The sequence below is a fragment of the Oreochromis niloticus genome, linkage group LG1 (genome assembly GCF_001858045.2).
Source record: "Oreochromis niloticus isolate F11D_XX linkage group LG1, O_niloticus_UMD_NMBU, whole genome shotgun sequence".
NCBI classification, from domain to species: Eukaryota; Metazoa; Chordata; class Actinopteri; order Cichliformes; family Cichlidae; genus Oreochromis; species Oreochromis niloticus.
In genome coordinates, this window is record NC_031965.2 from 21,268,824 (window position 1) to 21,281,381 (window position 12,558).

The 12,558-nt window shown below is 39.2% G+C and overlaps 1 long non-coding RNA gene across 4 annotated transcripts in view; it reads right to left on the reverse strand.

Annotated features, from left to right (window-relative positions):
* Positions 1-12,558, reverse strand: part of LOC102076343 (uncharacterized) — a 94,146-nt gene that overhangs the window by 44,813 nt on the left and 36,775 nt on the right. For 2 of the 4 annotated variants that reach the window (XR_003219664.1, XR_003219665.1), the window contains exon 4: positions 11,916-11,999. This is a non-coding gene — a long non-coding RNA (uncharacterized LOC102076343). Of the gene's footprint in view, positions 1-9,077; positions 9,189-11,915; positions 12,000-12,558 lie in introns of those variants that run through there. The other 2 variants (XR_001224090.3, XR_002062126.2) reach the window with 1 other exon arrangement.

Below are 12,558 nucleotides of genomic sequence, written 5' to 3' on the forward strand. Positions count from 1 at the left end.
ACTGGAAAAATAGGCGTAGTTTGGGAAAAGAGTGGCACTTCCTTTACAACAGTTGAATGAATCACCTTAAAGCACAGTGATGGTGGGTGTGAAGGCGCCAATCATTGACAACAACTGACACTGTACTGTATTCACCGCTGTAAGTAAAATGATTCAAAAGATTTTTGTGGCACATCGTGAACAAACAGAACCAAAAAAGGCAAGAAAATAGGCTGGAAAACTGTATCCTCTGCCTTGAGTGAAACACTACAGATTTGGGGTTTGTGTTAAGAGATGACAAGGTTAAAAAAAGAAAAGAAAAGAAAAAAAACAACAACTGTGGAAACTGAACTGCTAGGGTTGCACGAGACCCTCTGCATGACCCCATCCTCAAAGCCTCTAACATCCACCCCACAGGGGCGAGTGCCTGTTCATTTTACCTCACAGGCCTCATTAACGCAGCCCTCTGCCATCATTAAGACGTTTGCGGTTAAATTAATTGAAAGACAGATTAAAAATAAATTAAGAAAAATGCGTTGCAGAATGCCTACGTGCACTTCATAAATCACCGGGGCAAAGCCAGGAGCCGGCTTCCCATAATTAACTGCAGACTATTTATTTTATCCTGACGGTATAAATTAGAATTCAGACGCACAGATTATATTAGGGCTGTCTGCCATGCGGAACTGCTGAGGGGTGTGCAGAATATTTTAAGGATACAAAGAGGAGAACAGAGAGAGAGAAGAAGAGAGGGAGAGATAATACGTAGAAAGGCAAACAATATGTAAATGCATACAAAGCAGAAAGATAACATTTGCGTCCCATAGAGAAAGAATTTACTCAGGCAGTGCATAAAGAAACAGCAGACAAAGCAATTAACAACGACAATCAAATGCATGATTAAATGAAACAACAAATGCCTGATTAAATGAACTGTGCCAATTGTTCTATCGACTCCTCGTCAGTAAGAGCAGGATACAAATTCAGCTGCAAGTTTAACCAACGCTCCTTGTACACACCGGTGATCAGTAATAGAGCTGGTGACATAATACTGGCTAGCCCTTCTCCTCATTCTTCCCTGTCGTTTTCCACCCTCCTGTACCCCAACCTGACCACTTCACATGCAAATGCAAACTAAACCTCTTTTGCCAGTCAGTCTCAGACACCCCCCACAGACGCACTTGTGTCTCAGTCTCTCTGTTGCTATCTGTTCGTCTCTCTATGCTACAGTCAGTGCTAGCCACACACTGCCTCCTCGTGGGCACAGTGCCCAGACTGGCATGAAGCCAGACCTGCTCTGCCACACTGGACTGGCAAAATGCTGCCTCTCTCTCTCTCCACACTCCAGATTCCCCACACATCCTTTCACCAGAATGCCTCCGGCCCTCTCCTCCTCCTTTCCCCGTCTTTATTCTGCACCACAGCTGAGATCAACACTTTGAAAGTGTGCCCTCCAACCACCCAGAGAAAAATAATGCTACCACTAGCACTGCCAGGGAAGAAATAAAGAGCTCACACATTTGAATGCTTGGCTATTATGCAATCACATTGAAGGCAAAACCTAGTTATCTATAAACAATGTTACATCAAGGTAGCGTATCAGGTATTAGGTGCATAGTAGGGGGATATGAACAGGCAGTGTGAGCCCTGATATGTATTCAGCTTTGTATGTTTTCATGAATCAACACAAAAAAGCAACTTGATCGTTCTTGTTTGGTTTGACTGTACACTTCTAGGTGCGGCAATATAATGTGGGACTATTTTTGATTAAAAAAAAAAAAATAAAAAATATATATATAAATATATATATATATATATATATATATATATTTAATGTTCACAGCTGCCCACAGACAGTGGTATATAGAGGCTGAATTTAAACACAGAATATATCTAAATAATGATAATAGTCCATGTAAAAAAATGCATACACTGTTACTCAGTGTGTAGTACACTTTTCTAATAAAAAGTGTCAAAAGAAAAATTTTATGTCAGCAAAAGTGTATGCAAGTTAGCAGCTGCCATTTGATTTCACAAGTGGTGCAATAAAAACTGTCTTTTCTACAGTCAGCTTCAAAAATCAATTCATACAGACTGGATCATACTTTTATGTCATGTCTGCAGCGGACTCCCTGATTTTGTTATAGTTATTGTAGCTTCCCACTGCACCTTCAAATTTCCTGCTACCTGTTTCCCGCTTGCTGTTGATGTTTTTAAACTCATCACAAGTGAGCGAAGAGGAAATTCTGGCATTTATAACTGGACACAATAACAAAATTAGGTAGTGTATCTTTAAGAGGGGTTTTTTCCCCCCATTGTCTCTACAAATCTGCAAGTTTCCCACTGTGACAGCCTCTCAGAGGGAGACTTGTGCACCGTGCTGCTCTCAGCACAGAATCCATTTAAATCCTACTGTTTCACAGGGTTAGATCTACTTCCCCTCTGAGCATAATGTCAATTTCAGCCATGTGTGTGTGTGTTGTATATTTGTGTTTTGATTTTGGAGAGTTCTATATTTTTCCAGGACTATTGGAAGGCGGGGGGGTGGGGGGTGAAGGTAGAAAACAGCAAGTCGTGATCAAACTGTGCTGATGGTGGCTGGTTTGCTGGCTGGCTCGGTGTCAGTTATGCGAGGTGTATTTTAAGTATACACATTGCACAAACCAATCACTTGATCAGCTACCAACATTGCTGGAAATGCCACATGAATTACCGAAACTTTACCCGGCCGTCGTTTGCAAGGCTTATATCCCAAAATACTAAGAAGGGTTTTAACAGTCATAGCACGAAAAAACAACCAGTCTGCCTCAGATGTATAATTTGGTTTCCCCGGTGAGTAAAAAGCCTTGGAGGCGAGTGCATACGCAGCAGTCATGTTTGTTAAGATACATGGCTAGAGTCGGCCTTTCTTCTTAAGCACCAGAAAAACCAGTAAATCACCAGCAAAGAAAATAAATATATACTTATTACATTCTGCACACTGCATATATTCACCTCCTTAACATATTGCACAGGCACAGTATAAATGTGCAGTGCTGCACATGGGCAAAAACATGCCATGAAAAATGACAGCAGGGAGGGGTAACTGCAGACCTGGAATATAATGGTGCGGTGGAGCGGAGGAGAAATAATCATACCTAGTGGTGGGGGAAAGGGTTGGGGGGGGGTGGGAGGAGCAATAGGAAGATGAGCCTGTGTCCTGTAGCAGGGAAATGGAGCTCCACTGCTCTGATGCTAGACGCCTGATTCCCCAATAACGCTGCAAAAGAACTCCCTTTAGCATAAAGCAACAGCAGGCAGCATCTGTACTCAAGAAATACATTTCCTTAACACTCCATAACCACATGACGCACATATTCATGCTGCAACACTAGACCATGTATTTAAAGCCGATACCGTGGTGTCATTTGAAAAAAGACAAAACATGCTTAATAAAATTCAAAGTAAACTATCAGACAAATTGCAGCAGTGACACTGATATTCCAGCTGGCATCCATCCTTCATAGAGAGCTACAAATCAGTCAGCAGTTCCCTCTAAGGCCTTTAGGTGTCTCTCTTTCACTTCGCATTGCCCGAGCGCTCTCTCTCACTGAACGGGGCTCCTCTACTCCCATCTGCACATAATATATACACCATCATTTGAAAATGGCAGCTTTTTGAAAATTCACCTTGATTATCAGACATTAAAAGTGACTTCTCCAGAGCTGAGTGTCTGGCTAGGGGGATGGCTGCAGACAGCAGAACAATGCAGCAGGCTTGGTATTAATGCCTGGCTGTGGTGTGCAGGGAGGAGAGAGGAGCCAGCCCTTTGTTCTCTCCTACAGCCAATTATTTTTTACGTGTGCCTCTTTTCACAACAACAAGAGAGAATTTAATTTTAATGCACTCTCTGGAAAGAAGGGGGGAAAAAAAGCATCTAGCTACACTTTTCTTAAACAGAGATGGAGACTAGCGTCAGCAGTTAAGTATATGTGCACACAATTCTGCATGAGGCAGAGACGGATGACAGGGGCAACAAGAATGACATCAACCCAAACACGCACAGCAGCATGAATCCTCTCATGCAATATGCTAAAACACACACACAGCCTCAGTCCCGAACCCATACCAAAACACAAGCGTATGCAGCCCCACCCTTACGAAACAAAGACCAAAATAAAAATACCCTAAAACACCATTATTTCATTATACAGCATAATGGTGTTGCTGGAGGGTGGGGAGGGTTGCATATTAGCATGTGCATACCCAGGACATGATGATAAAAAAGCCTGCTGTAAAAAAAAATTAAAAAAAAAAAAAAAAATAGCAAGGATTCCTGATCAAATGGCATGAAAAATAAAAACCTAGGATCGTTGTTGGTAGGTATGTGGCCAAATATTTTTCTAATTGGAAGGGCACTTTATCTTGCTGTCAGAGAAGCAGTAAAAAGCAGCGCTGTTCCCAGAAGGAGAGGAGCACAGCTTGCTGGCCTTTTATTAGTGCTGGAGCTCTGATATATGCCTCTGCTCTGGGCTTTCATCAGGAACCTGCACCTAAACACATAAACAGACGCGCACATACACACAAAGCATAGTTACAAAGCAGCCAGTTTGCGGAAAACCCATCGCAACTACTGTTAAAGAATTCAGCTGTTATATTTTATAATGTCCAATCAGCATACACTCTAAAGTATATTACAGCCAAAAAGTTTTCTACAACAAACTGATGATGCCAACAGTAACTGGGGGCATTTTTCAGGTTTACAGTGATAATCAAAAAATAAATTAATAAATAAATGAGTTTAAACAAAAACAAAAATGAATTCAAATCCAAAAACAACAGAGCAGTGTGAGCAAATAAACGTCTCTGTGCAACCACTGTAAAATGGTAGTGCAGTAACCCAGCAGTGTAAAAATGATTAAGTCACTAGAGAATAAAAGATCACAAAATAAAGCAAACACACAGAAGCACTACAGCACAAACTCTTAAATATGCAGTTCATGCATATTTTTTTTCTACACAGAAGCACTAAAAAAAACAAAAAAAACCAGACTCATACTGACAGACGCACGGGCACATACAAAGACAGTACAACAGACACACACACACAAACAGAACACATGCACAGGCACGCACACACAGCCACACTAACAACACACTGGCTAAATTAAATTTCAGTCCTTGGGCAGACAACTAAACTGCTTGTGTGTGGGACCTACTCTACAGCACAGCAAAACCAATTCTCAGGAGATGGTGAAATTAAAGGGCAGAATCCTGCCTGTTTATGGTTCTCACTCTCTTCTTCTCTCAATCAAATGTTTTATTAGCAATCATTGGTCCTAAAAGTCATGTTCTTGGGAGGCAGCTGGCATGATGACAGCAGCTGCTGGACAGACAATACCACTTCAGCACAAACCGCTTCTAATTATTTACAACTGCGCGAGAAGCCAGAGAAAATCTCTAATTAACCACAAGACAGCCGTGTGACGAAGGGTTATCCGTCCTGGTGCTTCTGTCATGTAAATGTTTTCAGAGAATATCAAATGCAGTTTAAATAATCGTCAAAACTGAGTCTGCATATTGGAAGCAAGTAGCAGCTAACCAAGCAGAACATGTATAGCAGTTCATACAAAAGCCCAGCAGGCCAGAGAGTGTCTGGCTGAGCCAAGAGTAAATATAAAAAAACCCAACAACAACAACCCGAGATCCCGCAATGGCAATAATAATGTGAACAAAACACTAAAATAAAATAAGGCTATATGGAGGATGCCCTAACACAGAAAATCACTATTTTGACTCTCTTGTGTAAGCAGCTGGGAGAACTGTACCTGCTGAATAAGGCAGCCTTGTTGGGCACTCTGCAAGTCATGCTAAGGTCTTTGCTCAAGTCTCAAGTCAGAAGAAAGCAAAACAATTAGATTTCCACTGTCCTTGCTTTACAACAACAACTTATATTTTATATTTTACTTTCTTACAAAATGCATTTATGGAGATTTTCCAATCCCTGTTGCATTGTTAGATGCTATAAATTTATTTAAATTAATTCAGTGGTTATTTTCACTTAAAGGGAAAATAAAGGAAAATGAACATGCGGTATGAAAAAAAAAAGAGGCAAATGCAGTGGGTTATGTTTGTTATGTTAACCATCTGTATGTGAATGTGCATACATATGTATGCACATTCACATGCACGCGATGACCTCCTCGATTTGCCTGTATATTGTATCACTGAGGCATCTCTTTCCCCCTCCAACCCCCACCTTTCACTACTCTTCTCTCCTTTGGTGTCTGGAAGCAGTAATCTGTTCCTGAGCTAGCGCTGCTGGGATTAGGCAGCGACTGGAGATAGGATATATGCGTCATTAAAGCAGGAGGGCACAGTGTTGCAGCAGCACAGACAAAGTCAACAAAGGTGACACGAAGACGGAGGAGACGAATACCAGAAACCCACATGTGCCCACACACGTGTAAAAAAAAAAATGCACATGTGCGTGAATAAAAACAAAACCTCTACTGTATGCCTGCAACAGCGTGCACGCATAAAATCCTCTTTTCTCTCACATACAATTTCCTAAACCTCCAGTGAATAAAATAATGCAGTGTTGCCATAATGGATAACTGAGAGAGAGGCGATGCACTAAACCTAAGGAACTAATGTGAAGACATGTACAGTATGTATTGCTGTAGACATCATAAATAACTGAATATTCTGTGCAGTCATGCTGGTGCTCTTGCCTGTTTACCACGCTGCAGATGCACCCTTCTTATGAAATGCAACAATAATTTCATTGTTTTTTTTAATAAATAACCACAACAGTGACAGGATTACTTTAGCAACCTAGGAACTCACCGTTATTAGCAATTACCGTGTAGGCTAATGAATGCACGTTTTCCATTAATAATAAAGTAAACATGTCCAGGATGAGGACACAGGAAAAACATTCAACATCATTTTAGATGCCAGAATTAGATTTATGACCTGTTTAAGTAAAATATAACACATTTCCTCAAAAATTAGCAGTAAAATCACAATTTACTTCTTTTTTTAAAAGAACATTGCTCCCAATCTGTCTCTTTTATCCTGGCACTGTATAACTCCGTCATATCTTTGCGGTAGCTAATGCTCATGATCCTTACATTCGAGCCCCACTAGGGGACTTTCTGCAGTCTTTCTTCCACGCCGTTACAACTGAACAACAAACTCACTTAAGTGCAGAATGACAGTTGCAGTTCATAGTCTTTGATCTATTTGGAATTACCAGGACTTCTTAGGATGTTTATCTGAATCACTTAAGCTGTGCCATATCATATTGTCCACAAAAATACCTATATAGTTTTTTTGCAATAGGAAAATAGTAGTAATAGTAGTAATGGCATACCCTTAAGTTTCCTAAAGCATACAACAATGAGACACACCCAGGCATGTCTGAGAGAGCCACAAGAGCCACGTCTCAGCCTCCAATGACTATTCAGAACCTAACAATGAGCTGCTTCCACAATCTCCAACAAAGTACTTTGCAAAATATGCAGAAAACCGTTTCTACTGAAGGTGGAAACAACAAACTTGTTTCGCCAGTTGAGGCAAAAACACACCGTCAAGTACAAACAGGCTATGAAGGAGGAGATGCTAACAGCTGGTGATGTGCAACCCAAATGTAAACAAATGACCGAGTGTCGCTGTGGCACTCACTAGCTGCACTCCATATGACAGGAAGTGCAAACAGAGTATGGAAATTAATGATGTGGGAATGTGGTGGAAAAGCAGGGCTTTAAGCAGCTGGTTAAAAAGCTCGACCCAAGACACGGCATCACAGGTAGAAAAATATTTTTCTTTTATTATGTGACGATCCTGTGCAGCTTCTGAAGAGTTACAAGGTTAAGTTAGTTATTGTTAAGCAGTTCTTTTATATTTTTACTTAAAACTTAGAGGGAAAACATTACTTAGGCTACTTTTGCGCTTGACTTATGTTCTGCCACTAGATATAATGCTGCCACCACTATTGCACTATAATGCAGCTGCTGCTGGCACCTTGTTTTCAATAGATTCATATTTCAAATTAGGAAGTGTGTCGTCAATGACAGTAACTCAATGGAAAAGAAAGATACACTTCATTTACTTACACTGCTGCTGCCTGCAAGCTGCGAACATCAATAACATTTTTTGTTTTTTCAGAAATATTGTATCTCGAATTTTCTTCAAATATTGCAATACGATTTTGAGGATATATCGTCCAACCCTATAAGTCTAGCTGTAAGTCTAAGATTTATAACTCTATAAGTCACAATCATAGAAAATGTTTTCTGGAAGTCATCACTTAATGAGTACAGAGTAATCACTGACAGTGCAGGCAGAAAAAGCATGTGAACTTCTGTCCTGCTGTTTTCTCCAAAAGCTATTTAGAGTCAGGTGTTCCAGTTACTGAGATGCTCTAATAGAAAAAAGAATAGGAAAAGAAATTGTTTTGGATGATTGTGAATTTCCCTAAAATTGTAACTGTTAAGGTCTAATGTCATTGTATGTTTTAATATGATTTACTCCGTGGCCACTTTTTCTCATACAAAATTGCTTCTAAACTTCTAAAGATAACTGAAGTAAGCATGACTTGTATGAGAAACATGCAACTTGGGAGGGGATGTTTTCATTGAGTAAATCACAGTATTCCTATGTGATATTCAACATGTACATTTCATTAAGTTTTTCTGTTTCTTTTACATATGAATTAGATGGAACTGTACGTTGCAGAGGTGTCACTCCCTACAAACAAAGTCACATGAAGACTGGTTACTGCTCTTCTCTAGAATAATTGGTTTGGGTGGACCCTGGTTTGATCACAGCAACTTTAACAGTAGATGAAGTTCTCTAGAAATACATGAATTGTGAAAAGGCTGCGACAGAATTTATAAAGACCTGGATGTTCATGTATCCGCAATAAGACAAACGTGCAAAGCAACAGCAAAGCACCTGCCAAAATCTATACAGCACAGTAAAATCTTTAATTATCTACTTTTTTTTAATGAAAAACAAAACAAAACATTTCAAATTTCTGAGTCCACTTAGATGTTCTACAACACATCTGGAGTTAGTTTCTATGGACCAAGGGGGAAAAAAACAAGATTTACCTTTAAGAAAAAGAGCCTGCAGATCACCAGCCCCACCACCAAAACACCACCTTTTAAAGGAGGAACCACCATGTTTTAGAGCTCCTTTGCTATGTTATCGCCTGGATGCCCTGCAATCAGCGAGGGAAATGTGAATATCAAGAAATTTTTACAGGAGGATGACAGAGTAGTAGTCCACAGCCAGAAGGTTGGAGGAGGTCGGGTGATGCAGTAAGACATAACAAAAATATAAATATAATAACAATATTTTAAAAATGAATAGAATGGATAAAAAAGAAAATTTGTGTTTTGAAATGTCAACTCAGAGTTCTGACCTTAAACTAACTGAAATGCTGTGGCATGACCTGAAGAAGACTTTTTGGTCAAGACACCCAGAAATATTCATGAGCACAGCTGAAGCAGTTTTGTAGTGAGAAATGGTTGAAAATCCCACTGTATCATTATTAAACTCTGATAATAAGCTACAAGAAACAAATGATGGCGATATTGCTGCTAAAGAAGGTCCAACAGACTATATTCAAGAAAAAAAAACATACTTTTTACAGATTGCACTGCAGTTGCTTGATGTATTCACTAAAGACAAACTACAACTATTTGTTTTACAAGTTTACTCACACTACATTAGTCTATAATCGTGATTTAAAAGATGGTCAAACCAGATTTTATCACTAATTACTGGAGAAATTCTGGTCATTGTCAAATGTTCTCAAAACATTGTCATTAAAAACTGGATGAAAAAAACAGAAAGGTGGGGGAATACTGTATTATTCTGATATCCTGAGAGTGCGACCTGGTGATTTACCATCTCCAGTCAATGAAAATTAATGGCAATCTCATCATGTATCTGCCAGTTCCTGACAGAGTAAATGCCTGTTTTAAATGGAAAAAGTCACAAACATTACACTCATATGCGATTTAAAATCTAATTTCAGTGTAATCTTCCTCATTGAAAAACCAAGGGCATTAAAATGGAGTTGTCCTGGTCTTTTTCATTACAACAGCACAGTCAGACAAACAGGGAGGGAAATGACAAACTGATGAGGTGGAAAGTGGAAATGCTGTTTTTTTTATATCTTATCTAGTAGCAATGGCTGAGGGGTTTGAAGCCACCAAGAAATACAGAATACATACAAAAAGGTGAATATTTTGTAAGTATTTTGCAAAGTGTGCATTATGTATTGTTTTCTAACCCTTACCACATTTTTATAACAATGTAAACCGTTTTAACCAGGTGTGTCAAACTGTGGGCTACTAGAATTTTGTCTCTTTTTTTAATGTGTGAATGATGAATTGCTGCTACAGTTTTAAACAAAGTAAAATAAAGCAAAAATGATTATTATTCCACTGATAGCTTCTCTTCAGCATTTTAAAATACTCATGTTTCACACCCTGTGGAAATTCTGTCATTACCAATTGGCCTACAGAGAAACTAAAACTTCTGTTCCTCTGTTCAGACTATCATAATACATCTAGAGCAGATTGGCACTTTGATTGCAGGCACCTCTTTGAGCTCCTCGTGCAAAGGTTTGGCTAAGGCATATTTGCACGGCTGACCATGAATCATTTTGTTATAGGCTTCACTGAACGAACAGTTTGGCTGCTGTTGCTGAACTTTTTGTTCGTGCTGAGGGGATACTTTCTGTAAAACAACTCATGTTTCTATACATGTTTTAACTGGCAAATGAATCCAACAGGTTAGTAGAGAAAACTGGCAAATATAGTTTTGCAAGGATTCATAACGAAAGAGATGCAAAATCTCAGATTAAAAATAACCAGAAAAGAACTCAATGACTAACAAAGTTTTCTAAAGAACAATACAGTGCATGGTCAGCATCCTGTTAAATTGCAGGCAGACACTAGACCCACTTTGAACCTCTTACATATTACCATAGATTCAGGTGTAACCATCCATTCAAAGCACTTGCAGCATTTCACATTTCCAGAATTTGGCAGGAGAGCAGATTGCACTACAAAACTCATGCTGAACTTCTTCTCAAAAAAATACTATAAGGCCGGCAGAGATTGTTTTGCAATAAAAAAAGAAAAAAAAACATTTTTTAATATATCCTGTATGCTCATGCTGCTGCAAATAGCCTAGAATCTATGAGAAATCCCATGTATTCATTGATGAGCCTTGGCTATCTAAACTCACAAGATGCACTGAGAAGAAAAACAAATTAATAGAAAAGAATAATACAAATAAGAAAACTCCCAACTTCTCACACTAAAAAATTTCACACTCAGTCCTTGTCCGTGACAAAAAATACCTGTGATTGGTCAAAGACTATTGTGAACGGCCACATTTTTCTAAAGCCTGAAAACTGATGCAAGAGGAGATGCTGGAGTCTAAAACCATCTCAGACCATTTAAATTATACTATGTTTAAATGTTATGTATTTTTGTTTGTACACTTACACAAAAAAGATGTTTCTTATCCATGTTTTAAGTAATGAAAAAAAAAACAGAAAAAATATGGTGAATAGTAGAAAATCGTTTGTAAGTCTTTTGTAATTTTGCTTAAGCATTTCGAAAATAACATCAGAAGAGCAAGTAAATCTTAACCCTATAACCCTAATCTATGCTAGGCTCTTACTAAGGCTAGACGAGCACTAAATATTGCCAGATTCGTAAGTCTGTGAGAACGTAAGCCCAGTGTTAAACTAGTCAAATATAAAACAGCTAAAGCAAGCAGTATAATCTCATATCAAAGCCTGTTTTCTGAATGTCTCCTCCTATATTGTTAAGTTTGTGTACTCCTGCACAAGGGGATGTATTTTGAAGCATGTGCATGGAGCGTGCTGGTCAGAAACTATGGTGGTGAATTCTTCAAGATCTGACCTGAGAGCTCCACTTCTGCTGCTTATACTCCATTAGTGCTTCAATTCTCTGCTCCCATTTGCACCAGGCATCCATTACCTGCAGCTAAAGAAGATGACAGAGAGAAAAGATGGTGTTACTGTACTGCAGAACATTACAATTCAAATGACCTATACAAAACAGCACATTTGATATTGGTGTCATTTATTGGATTGGATGATTCAACTCTGAAGAAACAGCACATAATGGCAATTTAATATTTTATTCATTTAACAAACAGGGACATATGGAAGAACCATACATAGCCACAACAGTCTGGCTCCTCCTCCACATGCTGGTAACCAGCTTGGTCACACAATGCTGCTCGATGATGTTTGTTGCAGCGAATGTTTTTGTGCTAGTCACTGTGGCTCAAACAGCATGCCCAAGCTGATCCCTAGAGTTCGGTCCAAGACTGTGGAGATATGGGATTTATACTGGTTTCAGTCTCTCATCTCGATATGTCTCTGCATTGAGATTGCTTTCAATGATGATAAGCCTTGTTTTACCAGTGAGCGAGATGCCGCCCTACACCACACTGCCTCCACCAAAAGCTTTTTCCATATCAGTGCAACAATCAGAATAATGTTCTCCACGTATTCTCCACATTATGACCCAAAAATCC